The sequence below is a fragment of the Myxocyprinus asiaticus genome, chromosome 4 (genome assembly GCF_019703515.2).
Source record: "Myxocyprinus asiaticus isolate MX2 ecotype Aquarium Trade chromosome 4, UBuf_Myxa_2, whole genome shotgun sequence".
Lineage (NCBI taxonomy): Eukaryota > Metazoa > Chordata > Actinopteri > Cypriniformes > Catostomidae > Myxocyprinus > Myxocyprinus asiaticus.
The window spans coordinates 30,367,855-30,390,817 of NC_059347.1; the positions used below are offsets into that span (position 1 = coordinate 30,367,855).

At 45.3% G+C, this 22,963-nt stretch overlaps 1 protein-coding gene across 1 annotated transcript in view; it reads right to left on the bottom strand.

The window, feature by feature from the left end:
• The window catches only part of LOC127439930 (ADP-ribosylation factor-like protein 15), a 200,363-nt gene that overhangs the window by 82,861 nt on the left and 94,539 nt on the right, over positions 1-22,963 (bottom strand). The gene's annotated exons all lie outside the window — the stretch shown is intronic.

The following is a 22,963-nucleotide window of genomic DNA, read 5'->3' on the forward strand; positions in this document are numbered from 1 at the left end:
CATAAAAATCCATGCAGTCTGTTAAAGTCACTTTCCAGAAATCAGTTGTTTATATTACAGGTCTGTGTTTTGTGAGGCGATTTCCTTCTCTATCCCACACCTATTTTCACCTGGAATCACTTGAAATACTGTATGTGACACAAGGAATATCATAGCACCTCTATATCCTCTGCACGACAGTGTAATTCCTCCCCTGCTGCCATGTCTGCAAAACTCAGACAGTTTACATATTCATTGTGCAGTTTACATGAATTTGTGCATTCATTACACTTTCACACTCACAGTTAACCCTTTTGATGCCTTTTTAATGTTTTCAATCCCAGTAATGTTCAAAAGCCCATGCCACTCAAATTCTTGCTAACAGATTAAGTCTTTACAATTTAACACTCTTTACCTAAGTCACAACTTGCCTTAAATAAGTCAAGAGTGAAGTGTGTTTTCTATCTTGCATCACACCCCAAGCATAATTTTTACCTGTTGTATAAAGACCTTTGGGATAATCGCATTACTTTCTGCTCTTAACTTTAACGTTATAATAAACTCTTGTATTATTATGCCTTGGCTTTTATCCAAAGTTGGTATTACTTTTGACACACTTTTCATTTGACTGAGCAACATCAGAGACAAAGGATATAAATTTACAGTATGGTACATATATACTGTTGGGCCAAGCTACACTTAGGCAAGTTATTCTCATACAGGTGCTAATGCTGCATTCTATTCAACTTAGAAAGCCGGATTTTCCAACATCCTACTAGGAAAAGTGCAATGGAACACCACGTGAAGTTGGAATTTCAACTTTGAATCTCGTGCGGATATTTTCAACTCAGATTTCGCCGAGATATAGGTGCATGATGTCACGCAATATAATGAATGCTGCTAATGACAGGCAGACGAAGACGATGGTGATGCAAAGAACCTAAGTGCAGTTTATTCATAAACGTGAAATCCAAAAACCATGAACAGAAACATAAACATGAACTTGACTTGAATTCCAAACAACGTTACGTAAACAATACCTGACAAGAGACAATGGCAAACATGAGGGTATATATACATGGACAAGGGTAACAAGTAAAAAAGACAACCAATCACAAGACTGAACTAATAAATGGAGCAGACTCATGCTGTGACATGGCATGGAGCAGACTCAGGCATGGCTGTGACATGGCATGGAGCAGACTCAGGTGTGGCTGTGACACGGCATGGAGCAGACTCAGGTGTGGCTGTGACACGGCATGGAGCAGACTCTGGCGTGGCTGTGACAGGGCATGGAGCAGAATCTGGCGTGGCTGTGACACGGCATGGAGCAGGATCAGGGGCAGAAGGTGGCGCAAGCTCTGCGACCATGACGTTGGACCCTGGCTCGTCGACCATGACGTGGGACTGTGGCTTGGCATCCACCTCCCCCACAGTGAACGATGAACCACATACCAGTAGGGCAAGGTCGATAAATTGAGTCAGGCTGTAGGTACTCCGGCCACCTGGCATCAAGGAGGAGATTGGCTCATTCTGCCCAAAGCGAAAACAGTTCTTGAGAGGGCAGTCTCATTAAAATCGACCATGCTGGCCAGAACACAAAAGTCCTCTACATATTCCTCTAGGGGATGATTCCCCTGATGTAAATGAAGAAGCTGAACTGCTGGGTTCATTTTGTGGTCAGGTATTCTGTAATGAATGCTGGCAATGACAGGCAGATGAAGATGATGGTGATGTGAAGAACCCAAGTGCAGTTTATTCATAAACGTGAAATCCAAAAACCGTGAACATAAACATAAACATGGACTGGATTGGACTGGACTGGACTTGACTTGACTTGACTTCCAAACAATGTTACATAAACAATACCTGACAAGAGACAATGGCAAACATGAGGGTATAAATACATGGACAAGGGTAACAAGTAAACAAGACAACCAATCACAAGACTGAACTAATGAACAAGATAACAAGAAAATTACCATGAACCAATGACATAAAAGAACTAATAACAAGACTATAACCAATGGGAACAGGACACATGAAGATGAAGGAAACAGGATAATCACATTACTTGACATGGAAACAGGGAATCACATGAGATGGCAAGGAAACAGGAAATAACATGACATGGAAACACTTTTCAAAATAAAAGACATGATCACAAAACATGAACAAAAACACATCTTGACGTGACACAAAAACATGTCGGCACCCAGGGTGATTTATAAAGAAAGTGATAAACATTCACTTTTATTAAATAATATTGACCAACGAGTCAAAGTTACTACATGCTATTAAAGCTTGTTTAACTAACGCCTGCAGAAACAGGTGTATAAAACATGGAAAATTATATTCTCTTTTGATAATCATCCACCTGCAGCACAATTGCTAATGTTACAGCATTGTTTAACAATTGGGTTGCTAAGAGATGTCTCTGGTGACAGTCAAACCCCTGCTAAGCTAACGGGAGCATTGCAGTTCCCTATCTGTCACTCACTCGACGTTGGTGTCGATGTAGTGACACTAGGGTTCACTCTTGGGAGCCAGAGACACCTCTGGTCTTTGATAAAAGGCCAATGAAAATTGGCGAGTGGTATTTGCATGCCACTCCCCCGAACATACGGGTATAAAAGGAGCTGGTATGCAACCACTCATTCAGATTTTCTCTTCGGAGCCGAACGGTCATGCTCACTGAGCTGAATACTACTGTTCATTCACCTCTGCTGGATCTGACAGCGCATTTCAGCGGCTTCTCCCTCCTCTGCACTGGTGCATTGCAGAGAATGCCCCTGGGCGCTTCGGCAGAAAAACTAGAGAGTATATTTTCTGAAAGAGCATTTTTTCCCCTCTAAAAGAGTATATATTTCTCTAAAAGAGCGCACACACGGAACGTCTTTTTAAAGACGCATCTTTTTAAAGATGCTTTTCCGATTGTGTGTAATTCCTGGTTGTGCTCGTTATCTCTCGCCTTCTAACGGTCACGATCACTGTCTTTCGTGTCTGGGCACTGCTCACGCGGAGACAGCGTTCGTGGATGGTCATGTTCTCACTGCGAGAATATGTCCATGGCAACGTTGCGGTCGCGGCTCGCCTTTGTAAGAAAGCGAGCCACCCCAGAGGCTCCCGCCTAGGTCCTTTTACCCACAGGTTTGAGGCAAGTGCGGCTAGCACTGGGGGCGATTTGGGGACCCCAATTGGACTGCCTCCGCCGGGCTCCTCCCTTCGGGGTTGATCGCCCAGTCACAGGCTGACGCGGAGATGACGACATGCTTTCCCGGGCAGCCGCAAGCGGCGGTTAGAGTGGATTTCACCGCTCTTCCCTGAACCCTCGCGGCTCGGTGATTGGTTCCTGGACTCATGGCGCCGCTCAAAGCCACGCCCCGCCCCGTTCCATTCTTCCCGGAAGTGCATGAAGAGCTGACAAGGTCGTGGGAGGCACTTTTTACTGCCCGGTCCCGATCTTTTCAGCTTCCCCGTTCTCACTACCCTCGATGGTGGGGCGGCCAAGGGTTATTCGGCAATCCCCAGGTGGATAAAGGCGCTCGCAGTGCACCTATGCCCGCAGAGCGCCGCCACCTGGCGCAGGTGCCCAAAGCCCCCGTCCAAGGCCTGTAGGTTTACGTCGTCTCTGACGGCCAAGGCCTACGGTGCCGCTGGACAAGCCGCCTCCGCCCTGCACACCATGGCTCTCCTGCAAGTCCGCCAAGGTGCTAAAGGAACTGCACGAGGGTAGTTCCACCCCGGGATTGATGCAGGAACTGCGCTCGGCGACCGACCTCGCTCTCCGAGCGACTGAGGTCACGGCGCGGTATCTCGGGCGGACGATGGCCACACTAGTGGTCCAGGAGCGCCACCTTTGGCTCAACCTGGTCGAGATGGGTGAGGCCGACAAGACACGATTCCTTGCTGCCCCCATTGCCCAGGCGGGCATATTCGGCGACACCGTCGAGGACTTTGCCCAGCAGTTCTCGATGGTAGAGCAGTAGATGGATGCTAGCCGGCATATCCTACCACGGCGCGGCTCAAGATCCCGTACACCATCTACTCATCGCCAAGGGCGTCCCCCTGCGGTGACTGCACCAGCTCCATCGCAGCCCGCCCCTTCAGCCTGGCTCCGGCGTGGAGCCGACCGCAGGAAGCAGACGCCACCCGTCTCGCGGCCGCCCAGAACCCTTGAAAGGCTTCAAAGTGCCCTTGAGACGGGCGACCCAGGGACAACGAAACCCGCTGCTCTGGAGCTGGTAAGCAGATCTTCATCTTTTTGTTACCTTTTGCATTTAATTGCGTTGCATGCCCAAGTGGCTGCAGTACTCAAGAGCTCAGCAAGAGTGGTTTCCTTGTTCCCTGGGTCACGCATCACAACCACCGTCCACCACTCCATTTGGCAGGTTGGCGCTCCAGCGGCGGTCTCCCGCCCTGAGCGCCCAGCTGTGGCACAAATCCGCCCCTGGTGTGACAGTCTCCACGGGTCACGAGGACAGGCCTCTTCCTCCCCCATCCCAGGCTGTTCTGGGGGTGGTCACAAGGAGCCAGGTAAGTGCTTCGATGTCCTCAGACTCAGCACAGCCACGACGTGTTGTGGCACCTCGAGCTCCGCCCCGCCGCGATGCCCCACCTGTCGGTACATCCGATGACGTTGTCCCTTTGGTCCCCCTTGCGCGGAACTTGGACGCATGGCTTGCGCCTTCCAGTCCGTCACGAGGGCTGGTCCGGACCGTCCGACTCGGCTGCGCGATTCACTTCGCCGGGCATCCGCCCAGGTTCGGCGGTGTCCACTTCACCTTGGTGAAAGGCGAAAACGCTGCTACCTTGCGCGGAGATCACTACCCTCCTACGGAAGGATGCGATAGAACCTGTCCCTCCAGCCGAGATGAAGAAAGGGTTTTACAGCCCCTACTTCATTGTACCGAAAAAAGGCGGTGGGTTGCGGCCAATCTTGGACCTGTGAGTACTGAACCGGGCTTTACACAGACTCCCATTCAAGATGCTGATGCAAAGATGCATTCTAGCGAGCGTCCGGCATCAAGATTGGTTCGCGGCGGTAGACCCGAAGGATGCGTACTTTCACGTCTCGATCCTTCCTCAACACAGACCCTTCCTGCGGTTCGCGTTCGAGGGTCAGGCGTATCAGTACAAGTCCTCCCTTTCGGCCTGTCCCTGTCTCCTCGCGTCTTTACGAAGATCGCAGAGGCTGCCCTTGCCCCGTTAAGGGAGGTGGGCATTCGTATTCTTAACTATCACGACGACTGGCTAATCTTAGCTCACTCTCGAGACGTGTTATGCGCACACAGGGACCTGGTGCTCTCACACCTCAGCCGACTAGGGCTTCAGGTCAGCTGGGAAAAGAGCAAGCTCCTCCCGGTTCAGAGCATCTCTTTTCTCGGTTTGGAGTTATACTCAGTCTCCTTGACGGCGCACCTTACGAATGAGCGCGCCCAGTCAGTGCTGGCCTGTTTGAAGGCGTTCAAACAGAAAACAGCGGTTCCACTGAAACTTTTTCAGAGGCTCCTGGGGCATATGGCATCCTCGGAGGTGGCCACCCCACTCGGGTTGATGCATATGAGGCCGCTTCAGCACTAGCTCCAGACTCGAGTCCCGAGATGGGCATGGCGCCACGGGACACACCGCGTGGCCATTACGTCGGTCTGTCACCGTCTTTTCAGCCCTTGGACCGACCTCTCGTTTCTACGAGCAGGTGTTCCCCTAGAACTGGTCTCCAGGCGCATCGTGGTCACGACAGATGCCTCCAAAATGGGCTGGGGTGCTGTTGGCAATGGGCACGCAGCTGCCGGCCTCTGGATGGGTCCGCAGCTGCGTTGGCACATCAACTGCCTCGAGTTACTGGCAATTCTGCTCGCCCTGCGGAGGTTCCGGCCGTTGATCCAGGGCAAACACGTGCTAGTTCGGACAGACAGCATGGCAGCGGTAGCATATGTCAACTGTCAAGGCGGTCTGCGCTCCCGCTGTATGTCACAACTCGCCCGCCGTCTCCTCCAACGGAGTCAGCAGCACCTCAAGTCGCTGCAAGCCACTCACATCCCGGGTAACCTCAACACTTCGGCGGACACGCCGTCACAACAGGTCACCCTCAAGGGAGAGTGGAGACTCCACCTACAGGTGGTCCAGCTGATTTGGAGTCGATTCAACAGGCACAGGTGCACCTGTTCGCCTCCCAAGAATCATCCCCACTGCCCGCTCTGGTACGCCCTGACCGAGGCCTTCCTCGGCATAGACGCGCTGGCACACAGCTGGTCCCCTGGCATTCACAAATATGTGTTTTCCCCCAGTGAGCCTGCTTGCACAGACCCTGTGCAAGGTCAGGGAGGATGAGGAGAAGGTCGTCCTGGTAAGCACCCTACTGGCCCGCCCAAACGTGGTGCTCGGACCTCACGCTCCTCGCGACAGCTCCCCCCGGGCAAATTCCCCTGAGGAAGGACCTTCTTTCTCAGGGAAGGGGCACCATCCGGCACCTGCGCCCAGACTTCTGGAATCTCCATGTCTGGCTCCTGGACGGGACGCGGAATACCTAAGCTGTCTCCCACCTGCGATGGTAGACACGTTCACTCAGGCTAGGGCTCCCACTACGAGGCGCCTGTATGCCTTTAAGTGGCGTCTGTTCGCTAAGTGTTGTTCTTCCCGTTTGGAAGACCCCCAGAGATGCGCAGTCAGATCAGTGCTTTCCTTCCTGCAAGAGAGGTTGGAAGGGAGGCTGTCCCCTTCCACCTTGAAGGTGTACGTTGCTGCCATAGCAGCACACCACGACGTAGTCGACGGTAAGTCCTTAGGGAAGCATGATCTGATCATCAGGTTCCTAAGAGGCACCAGGAGGCTGAATCCCTCCAGGCTGTGCCTCGTTCCCTCATCGGACCTCTGTAGTTTTTCAGGGTCTACAGAGAGCCCCCTTTGAGCTTTGCAGTCAGCCGAGCTTAAGGCACTCTCCTTGAAGACTGCCCTCCTGACTGCACTCACTTCCATCAAGAGGGTAGGTGACCTGCAAGCGTTCTTTGTCAGCAAAACGTGCCTGGAGTTCGGTCCAGGCTATTCTCACGTGATCCTGAGACCCCAACCGGGCTATGTGCCCAAGGTTCCCACCACTCCTTTTAAGGACCAGGTGGTGAACCTGCAAGCGCTGCCCCAGGAGGAGGCAGACCCAGCCCTGTCGTTGCTGTGTCCGGTGCGTGCTTTACGTATCTATTTGGATCGCACGCAGAGCTTTAGAGTCTCTGAGCAGCTCTTTGTCTGCTTTGGTGCACAGCGGAAAGGAAGTGCTGTCTCCAAGCAGAGGATCGCCCACTCATTGACGCCATAACTATGGCATATCTCGCGAAAACATGCTGCCCCTGGTAGGGCTACGAGCCCATTCTACCCGTGGTGTAGCGGCTTCTTGGGCCCTGGCCAGAGGTGCCTCTCCAACAGACATTTGCAGAGCAGCGGGCTGGGCGACACCCAACACCTTTGCAAGGTTCTACAACCTCCGGGTGGAACCGGTTTCATCCCAGGTAGTGGCACGCAACACAAGCGGATAAGCCCGGGATAGCCGGCCGCGTGTATCGCTTGCACATAGCGCCTTCCACCTCCTTTTGAGCTGAAGACGTGCGCTGTTAATTCCCAGTAGTGTTCACAAAAGTTGTTCCCTGGTTGACTTCCTCCGAGCCCTGTGGCAGTCGAGTTCTCGCTGTACTGGGCCGGAGAGACTCGCTGCCGGCCCAGTACACGCGCTAACTAAGAGCCCGGTTCTGGGGTAGGTGCTCCGCATGTGGCGGTTCCCTGTAAGGCTAACCCCATGCGATCTATATCTTCCGCTAATTCATTTCCCTGCTGGCAAACTGCGTCTTCCTTGGGCAGAGCCCCTCTGCCCCAGTCTCCATGTTGTAGTAACTCCTCCCCCATTGGGCAGGATCTACCTTGAAGGCTCTCCACATGGTTGGAAAGACCATGTGATGTATTCTTCCACTTAAATATCCCCCCCTCTTTTGGGGCGAGGTGTGATCTCCGCGGTGTCCTCCCCTTGGGAGGGACACCCCCCGACTAGACCTGGCGGCCCAGTCGGATAATCCCCCTTCTTTTTTAGGGAGTGGAAAAAGAGAAGGGGAAAGAGGCCATGACTGGGTTAAGCCTCTCTATATCTCTGGGTAGTCGACTTGTCCCCAAAAAGGGCCGTTCGACTCTCATAACTGTTTTGGGGAGGTTACGTGTCGACCTGGTGTGCTGGTTATGAGGCACACAGCAAGTCTGCCCACCACACACCGCCAGTTCACGTAACACAGTTCAGCCTTGTGGCGTTTTGTATAGGGACCCCTAGTGTCACTACATCGACACCAACGTCGAGTGAGTGACAGTTAGGGAACGTCATGGTTACTGGTGTAACCTCCGTTCCCTGATGGAGGGAACGAGACGTTGGTCCCTCCTGCCACAACGCTGAACTACCCGCTGAAATGGCCGGACCTTATATCGGCTCCTCAGCGTAAAACCTGAATGAGTGGTTGCATACCAGCTCCTTTTATACCCCTATGTTCGGGGGAGTGGCATGCAAATACCACTCGCCAATTTTCATTGGCCTTTTATCAAAGACCAGAGGTGTCTCGGGCTCCCAAGAGTGACCCCTAGTGTCACTACATCAACACCAACGTCTCGTTCCCTCCATCAGGGAACGGAGGTTACACCAATAACCATGACGATTTGTTTCCTTACATGTCATTTTCCGAGCATTTGGCAATGGAATGCCTTTATGGTCGGAGATCGGAGGTATCAAGTAGGTATATCCCACATCTGACTTTAATGGAACGCAGCATTAGTCCTAGAACAGGGTTTTGTTCACATTGCGCACAAATCCGTCCTCTCGGTCCGCCCTCTCAATTTGCAAGTGATGAAACCAGATCTGTTTGTTCAGATAGGGTAGTCAAAAATCCAGTTTATCCAGATCACTTGCCATAGTAATGATGTGCACAATGCCAAGAAACTTTCTCATGCAACCACTAAGATTACCTGTCAGTGTGGACAGAGAGGACTTAAAACTGGTAACTGGAAAAATGGACTGCTCATGTCCATCATGACATCTCACAAGGTATATGAGAGAACATAAGCAACAAAGGCATTATACACACTCAGCCACATACTGTAGCCAAACCACTGACTTGTTCACTATTCACAACATAGTAAATGTCACATAGTATACAATATGCTATAATTTTGTATGTTGGACACTTTGTATGGCGCACATTAAAAAAAGACTATTCAGACTCAGAGGCATTCTAAAGAAACATTTTAATCTATTGAATGATTTAAATAATTTTAGACTATATGGATGTGGTTTGGTGTGTGCGTGCGTGCGTGTGTTTTTTAAAAACATTTTTTTTTAAATTAGGTTGGTTGGATACACCAAAAAATGTTGCTGCCTGTCAGAAAAAAGCCTAAATGCACGTACGTGAAATTCCCTTGCATTAACCTTGCCTAAAAATCTGGGTCATGTTGTTAGAAGAGTAAGGACTAATCCTTTCACAAGTGTCTGGTCACTAGTGCTGAATGTAGGTGAGCTGGCATCTGTTTGCCATGCACACTAGTTTCAACTAATTTTCATGTGACAGTTGTGAGGCACAGAAGAGACTTATCTATGAGACAGCTCAAGAGGATTCCTAGAATTTATTGAGGTTTCATTAAGTCCTAAAAGACTCAAAGGTTTTTGAAAGTATGTTCAAGATGATGAACCAAAATGATGAACAACTATGGCTTGTTTAAATAGTAGCCTTCACACAATAACTGAGTGTTTACATACTCACCAATATGCTGATAACTACCAAAAATTATCTAAAACCGTGTTTATATGAGACTTTAACATTATTGGTTTATTCTCTGCTGTTGATGTCTAAATGTAAACAAGCATGCACTCAACACTTGCACACACTGAATAAGCAGCTAAGAACGTCTGTAAAGATGTTGACATGCAACACAAAATCGGGGGATTTGGGCAAAAATTGCGATCATTTTTTAAAATGAAACTGTTTTTACCTTACCTCGAAAAAGGAAAGTCGTTTAATGTCTTTGACTAAATGTTGTCGGCTTATTATGCATAATTGGTGTAAGAACATGCATGTTAAAGCTCATTGTAATAGATTGATTGACAAGTTCAGGTAATATCTGGGCCAAAAGAGTTTTAAACAAAAATGTTTGCACCTGAACTGATATTTAGCATTTAAATAAATACTGATACCACACTGAGCTGACTTGTTGCAGAAAAGTGATGTTTTTTGTAATGGTCTTACATTGACAATTATATTATTTATTTACCAAAGATTAATCAACAATGTAGTATGTGCAGAAATACCGTTTTCTTTTAGTTTCCTTAAAGATGACGTGTGTAATTTTTGTGCTACTAACATCAACAAATTAAATTGCAAAAATTATAGGTTTCCCGAACACTCCCCCAATCTGCCATTGGTTGGACGAACAGATAGTTCCACACAAAATTCACATCACTGGTTGAGCCAATGTTGCTGTTTTGCGCTGGTTGGGATGCTCAAACAAACAGACCAATACTTTGACAGCACCACAGTGTTTTTTGGGGAATCACCCTATAAATGGTTTAGGATGAGAATAATATTAAAATATTAAGGGGTAGGAGAAAATGTTTTATTATTGAAAAAATTACCCACATTACCTTTAATTCATAAAATTGAAGTGTCAGTCCTAAGAAATTAGTATATCATGTTTCCTATTATCAGCTCCAATAAAAAAACAACTCAGTTGACTGCCTGATTAGGTCAGTGTATAGGATGAGGTTCTAGCAGAAATGTCTATGTGGGAGAACATCAGTTCACAGCTCCAGCTTTTCCCTGGCTCGTCCCGGGTCACCGGACGCACCGATTACCGACTGGCCCTTGACACTGCCAAGCCGGGTGCTTTCATCCATGCTGGTGGCTCTTCCCCAAAGCTCTGTTACAGGATTCACACTTGCAATTAGTGCAGATCAAAGTCAATTAGCTTTTGGCAAGCTGCCCTGATATGTCACATGGCACCTGCTTTGCCTTGATGGTACCTGACAGTGTCGCAGATCAATGATGACCATGCAGGAGGTATGAAAGAGGGAAACAGGCCTCAATAGAATGTGTAAAACGTGCAAAGGAAACATTCTATAGCAGGAACACATAGCACAGAAGCACAACAGTCAATCAAATGAACCGTAATCAAGCATAACTTCAGGACAGGCTCTGAAAGTTCTTCTGTGAAGATTGTAGAGCAATATACTTCAAAGCACCATAACCTACTCATTTTAATAATGTGAGACTGGCAAACTCCAAAATGACAGTTTGAACTAACATAGTCTAATGACAACTCGTAATAATTCCTACAAGATGGCAGAATTGAAAGGTACTGTATGACTTGGCTCTTATGAAAAGGTATGATTTCTGTTCCATTGGAGACCAACCGATCGAAATAAAAATTTCAAATCAATACAATACAGGCATCCAATTTCAGCTGGCCTCCTTTTAAAAACGTTATTTAGGTTTAAGGTTTGGGTACGGGGTTAGATTCTATGTTTTGTTTTGGGTTTGGGGTTAAACTTCGTAATAACAAAGTTTGTTGGTTCCTTTACTCTGTGGGAGTAAAAGTTGAAAATTTTAGTATGAGCCAACTCATACAATTTACGATTTCTCCATCTTGAACTATTCTTTGAACCGGGTTGATTTGAATCTATAAATGCAGTTCAATTCAGCCAAAAACACATTAAAAGCTGGAACTATCAGGTGAAGTTGTCAGTGCCTGAAAGGCTATAACATTCATAATTACTCCGCACTGGCTTCATTTTCTCAACACAAATATTTTTAAACTATTCTGCTGTAATATAAATATGTTGTGATCTTGAATAGAGATTATGTGCAATTTGGGCCATAATGATGTATCCAGATTGATCACGTGCAGTGAGCCAAATGTGGTCATCATGTGGTTGTGGCATGATAAAATGCAGAAAGGCAGTGAGGTCACAAATGGATCTTGGTTTAGCTTTTGGAAGTATTAATGATATTTGATAATGGTGGATGTTAATGAGAAATATGTAAACAAATATTTTGCATAAGCATCTACATAAAGCTGATCCTCACAAACCCTTTGTTATATATAAATAATTAAATTAAATTAAATATGCCTAAAACAAAACTGCACAAAATGCTGCACACTACATTTTTCACACTAACACTACCATTTGTGCATATACTGTACACTGTAAAAATTGATAACCTCAGATTGTTACCATATGGAGCTATTTCTACCTGATCTAACCAAAAAAAATAATATGTTTGTTGGTGTAACTTCAAATATACAGGTTGAAATTTAGAAGTTACCACATGAAGCACCTTTTTCCAGTGTACTGTAGTGTTAGCTTTTGTATTTACATAGAAAACACCTTGTACAGTTTCCTTACTCTGTTGTTGTCACAGATCCACCTGACCTTCCTGCCACAAACACTCAACCTTCCCACTCCCCTGAATACTGATCACCCGCACCTGTCTCCAATCACCGTGTCAATCAGCTCCTCTATATAACACTCCACTCTCTCTTCAGTCTTCGTCTGGTATCAAAGCAGTATACAGACTCACTTACCTTCTACTTACCTTACTCTTCAGACGCCATTCCAGCATGCTCCCTCGACTATTCCTCTCCAGCGCTATTCCGAAGTTTGTTCCAAGTCTCCTCTCCTGCGTCTCCTTCCCTTGCTGTTATCCTCCAACCCAGGTAATACTTCTACCTGCAAATACAATAACCTCCAAGTACTGTTGTCTGTTCCAGAACCAATCTGCTCATTCACCACTCACCTGCCATTTGCTGTCTGTGTTTGTGTTTGTTCAATTAATACCTGCTTTTGGGTTCACCATCTTTGAGTCTGGGTTACTGTAACAGGATACCAGACCATCAAGAATCATGAACCCAGCAGGTCTGGCTCCTATCCCATCCTTGGTCAATCCAGCGCCATACTCCAGATCGGCGGAGAACTGCGGAGGCTTTTTGCTTCAATGTCGCTTGCCCTAGAGATGCAGCCGCATCTATTCCCCACAGAGCGGTCTAAGGTGGCGTATATCATCAACTTGCTCTCTGGATGAGCACTGCAGTGGGCCCAACCACTTTGGGAGCAAAACAGTCCCTTTACTCAAACTTTTGAGAGCTTCACTCAACACTTCAGATAGGTTTTTGGACACCCTGCAGGTGACACTTCCGCTGGTGAACAACTCCGTAATCTTCATCAAGGTAAAGTCTCCATCCAAGGTTATGCTCAAGTTCTGCACCCTAGCAGCCTCCAGTGGATGGAATGAGACTGCTCTACTCACCACTTACCGTCAGGGGCTCGACCCAACGCTGCGGCTGCATCTCTCTTCATTTGATGACACCATGGCACTCGAGCGCTTCATCCAACTTTCCATCTGAGTCACCAACTGAATGAAGCCCTGCCTCAATGAAGTGCCCACCTTGCAGTCTCTGCCTGTTCCTGCACAATCACCCTCAATCCAATCTACAGAACCAGGTCGGGGAGCCTATGCAGATGGATGTTTCCCGGCTATCATCGGCAGAGTGCCAGCATCGGTTGACCCAGCGATTGTGCCTGTACTGTGGTGGTAAGGGACACGTCATTTCGGCATGTCCCTTTCGTCCTCTGTGCCCACTGGTGAGTCATGTTACTTAATATAAAGTTTGTTCCTCTCCCTTGTCGATCAGTGTGATGCTTACTGCTCCCAACTTTTCCCTTACAGTACTCGCACTCCTCGACTCTGGGTCAGCTGGCAACTTCATCTCAGATGCACTCTGTCACCAACTCCAGCTCCATCCGCAGCCATGTCAGCCCAACCTAAAGATCCACTCCATTATTGGCAAACCCATCGACAGAAGTGTGATTCGTCATTGTGTGGGTCCTGTGACGCTCCAAGTTGGGTGTCTGCACCACGAAACCATCACCCTCCTGGTTTTGTAGAACTAAACCACTGACATCGTGTTGGGACACCCATGGCTCGAACTGCATTCCCCTATCATTTCCTGGTCTTCAGGCGATGTCTTGAAGCGGGGCTCCCGATGCTTTCCTACCTGTTTCCCCAATCTTCCCATTCCAAGGCCCTCGACTATTGCCAAGAAATCTCCTCCTCTGTCTCAACTCCACCTCCATCGAGAGTCCTATCCGCTCCACCTCTGTGGAAATCCCATCCTGTTACTCCCACTTCCAGGACATCTTCTGCCCACTCCACACCTCACAACTTCCTCCTCACTGACCTTGGGACTGTGTGATATACCTTCTCCCCAGTGAGCCAGTGCCCCGTGGCAAAATATATCCTCCTCCATCCCTGAACAGAAGGCCATGGAGGAGTACATCGAGGAGGCTCTCAACCAAGGCTACATCTGACCTTCCATATCCCCTGCTGCTTCAAGGTCTCCAGCCCTGTATTCATTACTGCTCCCTCAACAAGATAATGGTAAAGTTCCGATATCCACTTCCCCTCATCCTGGCTGCCTTGGAACTGTTGAGAGGAGCTACCATCTTCACCAAGCTGGACCTGCACAGCACGTATAACCTCATTAGAATCCGGAGGGAGGATGAATGGAAGACCGCCTTTGTAACTCCAACTGGCCACTACGAGTACCGGGTGATGCCATATGGCCTGGTCAATGCCCACTCCGTGTTCCATGGCTTCATGAATGAGATGTTCCGCGAGTACCTCCATTGATTCATCCTCGTTTACATCAACGACATTCTGGTGTACTCCCGGAACGAAACCGACCATCATCAACATGTCGCGCTAGTGTTGGAAAAGCTGAGGGAATACCATCTGTACCTCAAGGCTGAGAAATGTCCCTTTCATCAGTCATCCCTCCAGTTCCTAGGTTACAACATCAGCCCTGAGGGTATCCAGATGGACGAGGGGAACTCCGAGGCTTCCTACATGTTCCAACTTCTGAAGGAGGCCTTCACCACGGCTCCACTTCTCATCCACCTCGATCCTAGTAAGCCTTTTGTGGTTGAAGTAGATGCCTCCACTAACAGCGTAGGAGCCGTGATTTCTCAGCAGCAGGGGAAACCATCTAAGCTCTGTCCATGTGCCTTCTCAAACTCTCCCTGGCAGAGCAAAATTATGACATCAGAAACCAGGAGCTCCTGGCTGTCAAGTTGGCCCTGGAAGAGTGGCGGCATTGGCTAGAGGGGGCCCAATACCCCTTCCAGGTACTAACAGACCACAAGAACCTTCAGTACCTTCGGAAGGCTCATCGTCTAAATCCTCTCCAAGCACGTTGGGCCCTCTTCACACGCTTCAGTTTCACCATCTCCTATCGTCCGGGGAACAAGAACATCAAGGCGGATGCCCTTTCCTGACTTTATGTGCCAGAGGAAAGCCCTGAGAAGTCAGACACCATCCTTTCTCCTCACATAATTGTAAGTCCTATCCAATGGTCCCTGGACGATAGAATCTCTGTTGCCACCGCCACTGAACCTGCTCCGCCGGGCTGTCCCAACAAAAGAACCTTTGTACCCTCCTCTCAACGTTTGTCACTCATTGACTCCATCCACTCCTCCTTGGGCACTGGCCACCCTGGGACCAATAGGACCCTCTTGCTTATCCAGGACTGGTTCTGGTGTCCGCATGGACAAAGATGTCAGAAGGTTCATCAAGGGATGCCTGGAATGTGCCATGTCCCAAACTCCTCGACATCTACCGACTGGCAAGCTCCTTCCGCTATCCATCCCACGCCGACCCTGGTCACACCTTGGGGTCGATTTTTATCACAGACCTGCCATCCTCTGAGGGATTCACCTGAGTTTTGGTGGTCATTGACCGCTTCTCCAGAGCCTGCAAGTTGATACCCCTCAAGGGTCTTCCCACCACCCTTGAGACTGCTGAAGCCCTCTTCAACCATGCGTTCTGAAACTATGGGATTCCCGAAGATATCGTCTCAGACAGAGGTCCCCAGTTCATTTCCAGAGTCTGGAGAGCTTTTCCATCATGGGAGTGACCATCAGCCTCTCTTCCGGGTATCATCCTCAGAGCAACGGGCAAACTGAGAGGAAAATTCAGGAGATCTGCCGTTTCCTTCTAACCTTCTGTCATTGCCGCCAGAACCGTTCGAGTCGTTTTATGTCCTGGGCCGAGTATGCACAGAATTCCTTAAGTCAACCCTCCACGAACTTCACACTCTTCCAGTGCGTACTCGGCTACCAACCTCCTCTTTTCCCCTGGTCCGTAGAGCTATCAAATATCCCAGTGGTCAGCCATTGGTTTAGAGAGAGCAAGAGGGTCTGGGACTTAGCCCACCATCACCTGCAGTGGGCTGTGCGCCACCAGAAGATCCTTTCTGATGCCCGGAGATCGTCAACCCCCAGTTACCAACCCGGGCAGAAGGTTTGGCTCTCGACTAAGGACATCCGGCTGCACCTACCATGCAGAAAGCTAAGTCCCCGTTACATTGGTCCCTTCATTATCACTAAACAAATTAATCCAGTCACCTACCAACTCCAACTTCTCCCCGAATACCGCATTCACCCTACTTTCCACGTCTCCCTCCTGAAACCTCACTATCCATCTCTCTCTCCTCACCCTCAGAACCTGATCCAGCTGACAACCCCCCCCCCCAGCCACTAATTCTGGAAGACAGACCCGTCTATGCAGTTCATGACATCCTGGACTCTCAACGCTGCAGGGGTCACCTCGAGTACCTCGTAGACTGGGAGGGCTATGGTCCCGAAGAAAGATCATCGGTACCCTGAGATGACATCCTGGACCTGACCCTACTCACTAACTTCCATGACATTCACCCAGACCATCCAGCTCCTCATGGATGGGGTCTGCCACGGCGTCAGGAGGCTTGTCCCTCAGGAGCGGTCCGTGGAGGGGGGGTAATGTCACAGATCCACCTGTCCTTCCCACCACAAACACTCAACCTTCCTGCTCCCCCGAATACTGATCACCCACACCTGTCTCCAATCACCGTGTCAATCATCTCCTCTATATAACACTCCACTCTCCCTTCAGTCTTCGTCTGGTATCAAAGCAGTATACAGACTCACTTACCTTCTATTTACCTTACTATTCAGACGCCATTCCAGCGTGCTCCCTCGACAATTCCTCTCCAGCGCTATTCCGAAGTTTGTTCCAAGTCTCCTCTCCTGTGTCTCCTTCCCTTGCTGTTATCCTCCAACCAAAGTAATACTTCTACCTGCAAATACAATAACCTCCATCAAGTGCTATTGTCTGTTCCAGAACCAATCTGCTCTTTCACCACTCACCTGAAATTTGCTGTCTGTGTTTGTTCAATAAATACCTGCTTTTGGGTTCACCACCATCTTCGAGTCTGGGTTACTGTAACAGTTGTGCAGAGCAAATCTAGATTAGGGCCAATTAAATGTTTTCTTTGAATTATAGGACTTGCCAAAGATTTGCTTGCTCTAATATAACGTTTTACAGTTTAATGATTCTTTAACACACGTAGCATGAAATATTGTTCAAACAGTGCTCTACACAACTCCCTTGGTGCAGATATCAGTGCCTAAAATAATTCCCTCTAGGCATTTGTGACCAGGTAATATGGCATGATGTACATTTTGAGTATGTGCACTAGGGAATATTTGATGAATCATTCAAGAAAGGCAAGTTTTATTCTCATAGCATGTATCCCTAGTATTTAAAAAAAAAAAAATCAGCTTTGTTGATGCGAGACGCAGAATTGTTTCATTACTACTGCATCTAGACATATCTGTAGTTGACTAGACATGTTCTGACAGCACACCTCATCTGAATGACTTTTGGAAAGTGGAGATGAGCAGAGAATGTAATTATAAATGCCAAATGAGAAAGCACTACAAGGAAGCTCTCAAATATTTCCTTTTCCTGTGGTAGCAGTACTATATGGGTGGGTGAGGAGGACACTACATCCTGAACATGAAAGAGTCAAAATGAGTGATCCAGATGAAATTTCCCACAAACACATTGTTGATTACTACAGAAAACAGCACCTTTGAAAAGAAAAAGCATATTATTTTTCTTTATTTACATTCCAGTGAGGTTTAGATCTAAGGCTGAGATGTAGCCTACATAACAAATTATGAGAGAGCGATGTACCCAATTCTGTTTTATGCTTGAGCACCTCTGTAACATACACATGTAGGAGTCAGAAAGAAAATTTGACTCAAACACCAATTAAATATGAGCCACATTAATTTCAGCTCCGATAAGCTAACAGGATAAGTAAATTAAAGGAATGTTCTGGGTTCAATACAAGTTAAGCTCAGTCAATAGCATTTGTGGCATAATGTTGATTACCACAAAAACAGATTTTTTTAGACTCGTCCCTTGTTTGTTTTTTGTTTTGTTTTTTATTGTGAGGTACTTCCAATGAAAGTGAATGGGGAAAGTCTATAAACATTAAAATACACATTGTTTCAAAAGTACAGCCAAAAGACGTAAACATTATGTGTTAACATTATGTTAGTGTAATAAAATCAGGGATTAACTGCCGTTACAGCATTTACCAGATTACAGGGTTTACCAGCATTAATTGTAATTTTGGTTATAACTTTAAGGTTACTAAGCGATTTTATCACACTAAAATCATGTTGAAATCATGTTGTCAGTGTTTAGCCTACATCGTGTGACTGTACTCTTAAAACAGTGTGTATTTTAACGTTTATGGACTGGCCCCATTCACTTCCCATTGAGTAGCCTAATCATGTTTCTTGCTTTCCTGAATAAAGAGGGATGAGTCTATTTTTTTTTAGACTATTTTTATTATTAACATTATGACACAAATGATGCTGATAAAGCTTAACTTGTGTTAAACCCAGAGCATTCCTTTAATATATGTACAGCATAGTGTCTGTGACTAGTGCATCACCAGTTCCTGCACCAGTGCATCACCATAAAGCAGCTCTGAATTTCTAATTTATGTTTGTATGTCTTTATTTTGCATCAATAAATGAACCACTGTGTAAAACAGTTGTTAAATAATGCTCATATAACTTTTTCTCTTTAAATCTCTTTAAAAATGATGGCAACTTCTCATAGAGCAGCCTCAAACCCTAAAAAAAGGATCAAAGCATGAATCAAACAACTATTGCTGTACACTTACAACCACTGCTGACATATTATTCCTAAGTGCCTAAATAATGTTTTAAAAATTGTGGTACAAAAAAACAAAAACTTAAAAAACACTCACTGTGCCAGAGTTAGAAGCCTCTCAGTCCCCTGATGAAGTTATTTAAGGCTAAATGGAAAAATAATCAATCTAATCAAACAAAACTTTCCAATTAATTTTAATAACAGCTCTTGAATTATTTAGCACCACAGAAAAAAATGCTTGAAAAACAGCCCTTTCAACAATAATTTCCGGTATACATAATTTAGCCTCTTCATAGAAAAGAAATTGCCATTGATTTGTGATATTGTCAAAGTTCTAAAGGGGAAAAAAACACTGTAAGCACCTTCAGCCAGACTTTATTGGTGACAAATAAGTCCCAGCTGAACAATCAAAGCATGAAGAAAAGTTGGATATAAAGAGCACATATTTGCGTCAGTCAATACAAATGGCCACTTCTGTGAGGATCACACCTGATGATACATTAACATACTGCTGGTTCAATCAGCGCTGCCAAAACTAACTATATACTTAAATAACCAGCCGCAAGTTGTTCAGGCTCAGCGCTTCTACCAGAAAGACATGGAATAAATGAGAATTCCCAGGGAACACACAAACTGATAAAATGTATACATGTAATGCACTGAAAGTCACTTTGGATAAAAGCGTCTGCCAAATGCATAAATGTAAATGTAAATAATCGTGTATATATTGATAGAATATTTTCCTTTGGTGTAAGCCCTGTCCTCGGTTCAGTGCTCAGATTCTCACTCGAACTGTCAGATCCTGTAGGAAGATGATGACGGCAGGGGAGAGGAACTTACCACTTCAGCAGGACAGAACCTAAACTGGTGGTAAAGGGGTTGATGGTAGGTGAAAACAATGTGCATAACGAGCGATGAAAGACCACTGCAGAGCTTATAAAGCAGATGCTGGATTATGATTGGATGAGATGCCTGAATTGAATGAATGGTGTAATGCTACTCTGAGTTTCCTGACAGAACTATCACTACGCTTCCATTTCTGGAGAGGTCCCAGATAAGCACACATACATAATCCAGACGTCTATATTCATCTTGGAGATTTATTTTTATATTTATATAATATAAGTATATTTAATGTAACGTCATTAAGTATATAATATGACAAATTTAAGACATTACTTCTCGGATGTCAGAAAGACATTCAGCAGATGTCTTTGAGACATTCATGATTTAGAATGTTTGTAAATGTACTCGTTTAGATTCCTTTAATACATTAGGATTCATGGGAAGTGTAGTTCTTCACCAGGAAATACGTTACTAAGCACAATGTCCAGATTTCCGGAACCCGACTGTTGCGCTTTATTGGGACTGAAGCCAGTAAATGTTTCCAATAATCTGAAATAATGCTATAGAAAAGTGCCATACAAAAGGCACACCTGCATAATTGTATAAACACCTGAGGATTTCTTCTAACGTCAGCAGGTTACAATTGAAAGTAATTTCTGTGCCACCAGTGCCACCAAAGGAAATTGCAAAAAAAGAAAAAAACAAAAGAAGAAAAAGAAAAAGAAAAGAAAACATTGTTTTCAAACAGCTTTTCTAAAAACTCCCATGTCTGCCATTGATCTAACAAACATAGATAAATAGTCTCACTCCAAACTCGGGCAGGACAGGCTGCTCAAACAAATAATATTTTTGTAGTGCCACTGAGACAGTGTTCAACCCACGAAAGACTTGTAGTTCACACTGCATATTAAGCTGGGATAGGAGAAAGAATTAAAGGAATATTCTGGGTTCAATACAAGTTAAGCTCAATCGACAGCATTTATGGCATTATGTTGATTACAGCAAAAGTTAATTTCAACTTGTCCCTCCTTTTCATTAAAAAAAGCAAAAATCGAGGTTAGAGTGAGGTGCTTACTGTCTCATTTGATGATGAATGTGGCCAATTTGTGGAGGGTTTAAAATCAGAAACGTGAAGCTAATAGTTTTATAAAAGCACTTACATTCATTCTTCTGTCAAAACTCATATATTATTTGAGCTGTAAAGTTGTAAATTGTCATTCTTACAATTATTTTAGGATTTATTGACTTTACCATGTCATGGCAACGAAATTGTGAAATTGGCTAAAACTTTACACAGAAAAAGTTAGTAAGTGATATTATTACACTAAAATAATATTAACACACATATTGTTTACATCTTGTGGCAATACTTTTGAAACAATGAGTATTTAAAGGCAATGCTACCAAATACTAACAAATTGCATATAAACTTCTGACCCACTGGGAATGTGATGAAAGAAATAAAAGCTGAAATAAACATTCTCTCTACTATTATTCTGACATTTAGCTTTCTTAAAATAAAGTAGTGATCCTAACTGACCTTAGAACTGACTTACAAAGAGGGGTTAAAGCAATGCAAATATGCGCGCATACACAATGAAGTATTAGACCAGATGCACATCATAATGCAATTAAAGCCAAATACCGGACATTTTCACAAATTTAGAAATCCCGGCCGGACACTTTTTTAAGGTCCGAAAAAGAGGACATGTCCGGGAAAATGAGGACGTATGGTCAATGCTTTATGCTTTATGCTTTAATTGCATTAATTGCATTATGATGTGCATCTGGTCTAATACTTCATTGTGTGTGCGTGCATATTTGCATTGCTTTAACCCCTCTTTGTAAGTCCTGCCTTCTCGCACACCAATTGGTCGATTATAAGAGGCTTGCAGCAACTATTGGCCAAATTCCTGCCTGTCAATCTCTCCGCGAACGCGCGAAGCGCTGTTGTGTTCGGCATCAAACAGTTGCTTGACAGTAGCAGCAAATGACAGCTGAGTGGAAACAATGCCCAAACGAAAGTGCAAATTTACAGAAGTTCTGCACAAAAAATTCCCATGCTTTCGTCCAGGTCGAGATCTGTGGGAAGCAGAATGTATGACATGTAAAGCTGGCACTTATGTGTCAGTTGCCAATAAAGGTGCAAGTGATTTAGAAGCACACATTAGCTCTGCGAAGCATAAAGGGTCAGCAAAAGGTAAATTAATGGACTACTTTTTGCAACCAGGTAAAATTGTTATCACATTGCTTCATTTTCCATGGCCATTCAAAATAATAGTAATAGTAAATGAAGGTACACTCATGGCATCAAATATTTTATTTTAGTACATGGACATTCAAAAGAATGTTGGACATTTTTATTTATTTATATATATTTATGTTATGCTAATAGTGTCTTTTTCACTGTATTAAAGATTGCATTCATAGTAACACTGTTTTGAACCCTATTGTTAACTACAATACAAACAATAAACAGTAGTATTTTGATAAATTAACATTAATCAATATTAATAAATGCTGTAAAAAAACAAAAAAACAATCATTGTTCGTTTATGACATGATATCTTATGCATAACTTAATGCTAACAAAAAGAACCTTGCTGGAAAGTGTTACCCATTTGGCATAAGAATTTGCTGGATAAACTTCCCAAGATACACCAAGCATGGCTCTAAAACAGATGTTAATTTATATCTAAATATGACATGTGAAATCAGGAGCTTTCAAAATTATTGGTGGGGTCCATTTCATAGTTCTTAGATATTGGGGAGGACTTCACTCTCACAAATGTCAAACTACATGTGTACTTTACTATGTAAGACCTTTCTTTTCTTCCAACAGCCAACTGTCATCATAATCAGAGACAATATTGCAAAGTCTTTGTGGTTTATTCTGTCACTGAATGTAAAAAGTGAATATGTCAACCTGACCGTATTGCATTACTAAGAGTTAGACAGTCTCTTCCATGAACAACAGAACTCAATAAGTCAATACTGTGCCTCATTAAGTCAGTACAATCAACCTAAACAGATATTTGCTAATCAATGCAGATCTC